This window comes from Salmo trutta, chromosome 17 (assembly GCF_901001165.1).
Source record: "Salmo trutta chromosome 17, fSalTru1.1, whole genome shotgun sequence".
Classification (NCBI taxonomy): domain Eukaryota; kingdom Metazoa; phylum Chordata; class Actinopteri; order Salmoniformes; family Salmonidae; genus Salmo; species Salmo trutta.
The window spans coordinates 57,465,324-57,473,349 of NC_042973.1; positions in this window are offsets into that span (position 1 = coordinate 57,465,324).

An 8,026-nucleotide genomic window follows, 5' to 3' on the forward strand; every position below is an offset into this window, starting at 1 on the left:
ATATTCCATTAATAATCAGCCGTTTCCAGCTACAATAGTCATTTACAACATTAACAATGTTTACACTGTATTTCTGATGAATTTCATGTTATTTTAATGGTCAAAAATGTGACTTTCTTTCAAATACAAGGACATTTCTAAGTGACCCCAAACATTTGTTACACAATGTAGGAGCAGTATAGACGTAGTCTGTTCATTATATACATCTACATTATGTATTGTTACACCATGTAGGAGCAGTATAGACCTAGTCTGTTCATTATATACATCTACATGATGTATTGTTACACCATGTAGGAGCAGAATAGACCTAGTCTGTTCATTATATACATCTACATGATGTATTGTTACACCATGTTGGAGCAGTATAGACCTAGTCTGTTCATTATATACATCTACATGATGTATTGTTACACCATGTAGGAGCAGTACAGACCTAGTCTGTTCATTATATACATCTACATGGTGTATTGTTACACCATGTAGAAGCAGTATAGACCTAGTCTGTTCATTATATACATCTACATGATGTATTGTTACACCATGTAGGAGCAGTATAGACCTAGTCTGTTCATTGTATACATCTACATGATGTATTGTTACACCATGTAGCAGCAGTATGGAGGTCAGTGGGGGACAAAATTGTTGACACCCTTGATAAAGATGAGCAAAAACGACTCTATAAAATAAAGAATTCAAATACTGAGGTATATTGTATAAAAAATAAAGGGAAATTATATTATTTTATGCTAATACAATTGCTCAGAGAAAAATATATAGTTTAATAACATGGAATTCTCAAAAGGTAGGGGTCTGAATTATTGCTACCCATGTTTTCAATACTCCAGCACTCTCCCCTTGGGAGGATAATGACAATCAAATGTTTTATGAGATTAGAGAACACATTGGGTGGGACCTTAGACCCTTCCTCCATACAGATTCTCTCCATGTCCTTGTTTAATTTAGTCTGTCTTATGGACTGCCCTGTTCAATTCAAACCACACGTTTTCAATGGAGTTCAAGTCCGAAGACTGAGATTGCCATTGAAAATGTTGATTTTGTGCCCAATTAACCATTTCTTTGTGGATGTTGATGTGTCTTGCTGGAAGATCCCCTTATGGCCAAGTTTCAGCCTCCTAGCAGAGAGGTAACCAGGTATTGGCCTAAAATATCCTGGTAGAGGGTAAAGTTTATTTATTTATTTTATAGAGTAATTTTTGCTCATCTTTATCAAGGGTACCAATAACTAGGTGCTTATTTTGATATCTAGTTATTTGACTGAATCAGAAATACAGATGTGGAGTAGATGTAAAGTTCGTTTTAAATTCTCATAAAAAATCTGAACTAATCAAACAACACTTGTTGCTCTTTGTACGTGTTGATATAATATTGTTATTTAATGGAGAGGAAAAAACGTTTCCATAAACTGCTTTATAATATTATAATTCAATGAAGAATAAAAATAGTTTTCCCTCCTCAACTGCGTTTCCTCCCTCCAGACAGCAGATGGCGATATGTGTCTTTCAGGCGATGTTTCTAGTGTGACGTATAATCTAGTGGACGGAACGCTTCTTCAACAACTGCAGCCACCTCGGTAGCTCGCTAGCCAACAAAGTCGGAACATTCAAGTTCTTTGGACAAATTCGTGTTGTATTTGCTTTAAACGTAGTTATGTGGAAACAACTAGCTACCCCATTTAATTTCATATTTACGTTGTAAGTCAACTAGCTGGCTGGTTAAGTTAGCACTAGTCTAGTCGCTAATGCTAACTAGCTATTATCCCCGACCATGAGTTCACTAAACTACTCTCCTCCTGCTAAAGAAGAGGTCTGCTGGACGGAGAAAGAAGCTCTGGGGCTGAACGTTGTCGTGAAAGAGGAGAAGGAAGAAGAGGATGTTACAGTAAAACAAGAAGTAGAGGGTGAGGCTGTTACAGTGAAAGAAGAAGATAAAGACGTTACAGAGAAAGAAGAGGAAGACGCCTTCAGAGTGAAAGAGGAGGAGGAAGATGCCGTTTTTGGAGTGGATGATGAAGTGAAAGAAGTTGAAGACGTTTTTGGAGCGAAGGATGAAGAGGGGGAGATTACTGTCACATTAGAGGAGGACGAAGAAGAGAAGACTGGAGAACTGATTAACACCAGTAAATACAGTGAGTACTATCTAATAAAACAGGGACATTGATCTGATTAACACCAGTAAATACAGTGAGTAATATCTAATAAAACAGGGACATTGATCTGATTAACACCAGTAAATACAGTGAGTACTATCTAATAAAACAAGGACATTGATCTGATTAACACCAGTAAATACAGTGAGTACTATCTAATAAAACAGGGACATTGATCTGATTAACACCAGTAAATACAGTGAGTACTATCTTATAAAACAGGGACACAAACCATTTTCAAGTCTTGCCATTGACTTTCAAGACGATTTAAGTCCAAACTGTAACTAGGCCACTCAGGAACATTCAATGTCATCTTGGTAAGCTCCTCCAGTGTAGATTTGGCCTTGTGGTTTAGGTTATTGTCATGTTAGGACGGTTTTCTGTATTCAGATCTTTGAAATGCTCTCTACCTACGTAACATTTAGTGTCTCCTTATATTACGCTGGGAAAATAGTTTTCATGGGCACAGAAATCCTAAATCATTTCAGAGTTTGCTAAATCCAATGGTTCTAACTGAGAGTCACCTTAACTTTATTGACAACTCCCAAATGGATACTGTCATTAACACAGTTCTTCAATAATTACACATAATTCTTAATACTGTAGCTGTTTAGTTACAGTCACATGTTCAACTATCATCAGCTGATCCAGGAAATCATTTTCTGAATGACAGTCACATGACAAACATCACGACATGCAACAACAACCAAAGTGCTTCTTCATTCATTACTCTGGTAAAGACAGTTATGCTGTGCTCCACGTTGGATCCAACATCCCTAACAAATTGATGTTTATAAAGTGTTATTGTCTGCTTGATTTACAGTAGGGTCTCATTAGTCTGTCTGGACACAGAGATACTTAGCTCATAATGTGTAGAGAACTGTTCCTTGGTGGATAGGCTATTGTACAACACACAGAGATATTTTCCTTTATTCAGGACATTTAGAATGACAACACATTACAGAGTAGCCTAGTGGGATTATTCACAAAATTATCTGGTGATCAGGTTATGAAATGTCATGACAAAGACATTTTAGTTTCCATGTTTCACCTGAAATATTTAATGATTTATAGTCCTAGGTCTATGTTATTGTTAGGTGACGTTATGGGCCAATTTGGGTACATTTATTTTACAAACGCTCATTGACAGACTGGTAGCAAAGCTAGTCAAGGAGCATTTTACTGGTTGAAGTGTTTTTTTTAAAGTATAAAGCAGTTGATTTGCGACAACACATATTATATTATGCAGGACATTCAAATGAGCCTAACAATTATAATCCAAAGTAGTGTGAAATGTACTCATAAGCAACCTGGAAATGGAGGCTGTTTTTGCTGGCAGCCTGTAAGTTTCCCACTGTGGTGAATTAGTGAATAGACAACAGAGCTTAATGTTTCCTTGAGTAGCACTCCTGATCTTTCTTTGTAATATTCAGAATACATTGTGAAAAACCAAAATCTTTTCTCACCATTTTTGCTCCATGCTGATAACATACATCCATAACTAGTGGTTTCCTCATTACCAGATATACTACATCCATAACTAGTGGTTTCCTCATTACCAGATATACTACATCCATAACTAGTGGTTTCTTCATTACCAGATATACTACATCCATAACTAGTGGTTTCCTCATTACCAGATATACTACATCCATAACTAGTGGTTTCCTCATTACCAGATATACTACATCCATAACTAGTGGTTTCCTCATTACCAGATATACTACATCCATAACTAGTGGTTTCCTCATTACCAGATATACTACATCCATAACTGGTGGTTTCCTCATTACCAGATACACTACATCCATAACTAGTGGTTTCCTCATTACCAGATATACTACATCCATAACTGGTGGTTTCCTCATTAGCAGATACACTACATCCATAACTAGTGGTTTCCTCATTAGCAGGGAGGAGTTTCTGTATCCAAATTGTGTGTGCTATAATTTGCATATAAATTCATAAAAAATCAACAATGTGATTTTCTGGAATTTTTTTTCTCATTTTGTCTGTCATAGTTGAAGTGTACCTATGATGAAAATTACAGGCCTCTCTCATCTTTTTAAGTGGGAGAACTTGCACAATTGGTGGCTGACTAAATACTTTTTTGCCCCACTGTATATATATCCATACACGCATGCATACATATACACATATTTACATACACATACCTATATAGACATAGATACTTTTTTAAAGAATATACCTTTATTCTTATTCCCTGCAAACCCTACCACCGATCGCCCAATTGGAGTAAACTAAGAAACACATCGGCTTTTACCTTCAATTTATTCATCTTATACACATTTTACAGACACAGTCTAATTTACAATAGTTATTTTTTGTTTGTTTTTAGTCCTTCCTCTATTTCTGATGTCCATCCAGTTTGATTTATATTTGTAACTGTGCTATATCACAAAGGTTCTGAACCTATATACATTTTACAGACCCCGTATGTTTTACATTGTTTATCTTGTTATTAGTCCCACCCTTCAGCTCCATTCAACCCCTCCCATCTATCCATCAACATCATCCATTTCGGATTTCTATTTGCCATATATTTTTCAACTGTGCTATGATGCTTCACAAAACAATTGAACCTTTCTATTCACATAGCTTCTACAGATTGTAAATTACAAATACATTTTTTTGCTAAAATAATTATTATATTATTGATTGATTGACTATGGCTTTTCAAATCACCCAGTACTGCTATCTGCAGCGTTAGTTCTAGGCAAATGTTGCAATTTTTCAGCCATTCCTGGACCTGTGATCAAAAACGAGCTACATATGGACAATACTAAAATAAATGATCTAATGACTCTGCCTCCTCACAGCAGAATCTGCAGAGCTGGGAAGATTGTATCCCCCATATATATAACATTCTATTAGTTGCAAGAATTTTGTATAGTAATTTAAATTGAAAAATTCAAAGTTTTGAATCCGGCGTTGTTTTGCGTATCAATTCATAAACCATGTGCCATGGAATGGGCACATCGAAAATCTCTTCCCAACTATTTTGCAATTTATATGGCACAGCTATCAGTTTTTTGGTCCTTAACCTCTCTTGGGTAGGGGGCAATATTTTCACGGCCGGATGAAAAACGTACCCAAATTAAACGGCCTACTACTCGGGCCCAGGAACTGGAATATAAATATTATTAGTAGATTTGGATAGAAAACACTCTGAAGTTTCTAAAACTGTTTGAATGATGTCTGTGAGTATAACAGAACTCATATGGCAGGCAAAAACCTGAGAAGAATCTAACCAGGAAGTGAGAATTCTGGTGCTTGTAGTCCTTTCAAGTCATTGCCAATCAAACACACGGTGAGTCATTTTGCACTTCCTATGGCTTCCACTAGATGTCAACAGTCTTTAGAAAGTTGTTTGAAGCGTCTACGATGAACAGAGACCGAATGAGAAGCCTGGGAAGTTTGTCACCCAGAGAATGACATCACTTCATTGGGGCGCGTTCACGAGAGAGGATGTTCCGTTCCAAAACCTTTTTCAAGACACAGGAACCGTCCGGTAATATGTTTGACATGTTTGAACAAACGTAAATACATTTTTTTTAAACTTTCATTGTCACATTTTCGCCGTGCTTCCGACATTTTGAGTAGCTGAACTGAACGCGCGAACAACAAGGAGCTATTTGCATATAAATTATGGATTTTATCGAACAAAACAACATTTGTTGAGTACCTGGGATTCCTGGAAGTGCCTTCTGATGAAGATCATCAAAGGTAAGTGAATATTTCTAATACTATTTATTAATTTAGTTGACTCCAACATGGCGGCTATCTGTATCGCCTAGTGTATTTTTCTGAGCACAGTACTCAGATTATTGCAAAGTGTTATTTCCCAGTAAAGTTATTTGAAATCTGGCAATGCGGTTGCATTCAGGAGATGTTAATCTATAATTCTTTGAATGACAGTTTAATATTTTATGAAGGTTTTTGAATAGTATTTTTGTCAATTGTAGCGCTGATTCACCGGCAGTTTTGGAGGCTAAATATTTTCTGAACTTCACGCGCCACTGTAAAATGCTGTTTTTGGATATAAATATGAACTTGATAGAACAAAAAATGCATGTTTTGTGTAACATGATGTCCTAGGAGTGTCATCTGATGAAGATTGTCAAAGGTTAGTGCTTCATTTTAGCTGGTTTTCTGCTTTTGGATGGCTACCGTTGCTTTGAAAACGCTAAGAAAATGGCTGTTTTGTTACTCTGTTGCTGTGGGGGTATCCTAACATAATGTAATGTTTTGCTTTCCCTGTAAAGCCTTTTTGAAATCGGACAACGTGGTTCGATTCAGGAGATGTTTATCTATAATTCTTTGAATAACAGTTTAATATTTTATCAAGGTTTTTGAATAGTATATCTGTAAATCGTAGTGCTGATTCACCGGCAGTTTTGGAGGCAAAATATTTTCTGAATGTCACGCGCCAATGTAAAATGCTGTTTTATATATAAATATGAACTTTATCGAACAAAAAAATGCATGCATTGTATAACATAATGTCCTAGGAGTGTCATCTGAGGAAGATCGTCAAAGGTTAGTGCTTCATTTAGCTGTGTTTTGGGTATTTGTGATGCATGCTAGTTGCTTAGAAAATGGCTGTGTGGTTATTGTGTCGACGTACTCTCCTAATATAATCTAATGTTTTGCTTTCGCTGTAAAGTCTTTTGGAAATCGGACAACGTGGTTCGATTTCCCGAGAGAGGTTAAATGAAATTGGTTTATGTTTTTATTTATCACACTTTTCTTTAACCATTTATGTTCTTTAAAACAGGGCCGACATACAAGTTCCTTACTTTTTTCCTCTTCTACTTGCCTCTTCCATTTTTGTGGTTATGCTGCAATTAATTCGTTGTAATTTTGGGTAGAGCAGACATTTCCATATGTCTGTGTTAGCTGCACGTGTGACATCACTCCACCAGTCCTATTTATAATATCATTCACTAAAATTATAAAAAAAATTTAAATGTCTTTGAAAAATACAGTTTTTTAAAATAAATTATTGTATTTGAATTTAACCACAATATTTGTTGTATTATTTGTTGTATTATTTGTTTCAGGTGGATTAAACTGAAATTGCAACCAACTTTCTAAGGCTTGTTTAAAAAAATAAAGATATTTTGTAGATTATTTCCTTTTCAAACAACCGAAAGTGGGCAGGTGTAATCTGAATAAAGGGAATATGGCCCTTCTTGAACATAGGATGAGACATTTGTACCAATTTACTAGAAAACCAGTTTGGATTTAAATATAACTTTGGTATGACTGATGCCTTTAGTGAGGTCTAATGCTTCAATATTTAATAATTTCTGCCCTCCGAATGCATATTCGTTATATAAATAGGCCCTATTAATTTTATCTGGCTTGCCATTCCAAATAAAATGGAATCTTTTTTGTTCATATAATTTAAAAAGCAGGTCACTAGGTGTAGGCAAAACCATAAGCAAATGGGTAAACTGTGATATGATTAAAGAGTTAATCAGGGTGATTTTTCCACAAATAGACAGGTATTTTCCTTTCCATGGTAGCAAGATCTTATCTGTTTTTGCTAACTTTCTATAAAAATTTATTGGAGTGACTACATGGTAATGTAAAATTTGAATTTTTTTGTGATCCAATACGTAGTATCATATCACTTATCATAATTTGGTTTTAATCCAGAGAGGATAGCAAAAGTATCTAGATCCTCTATGAAGCCGTAGAGAGACTCTAATTGTGGTTTTAAAAGAACATGAATCATTGGCGTACAATGACACCTTGGTTTTTAAGCCACGGATTTCTAATCCCTTAATATTATTGTTTGATCTAATCTTAACAGCTAACATTTCAATG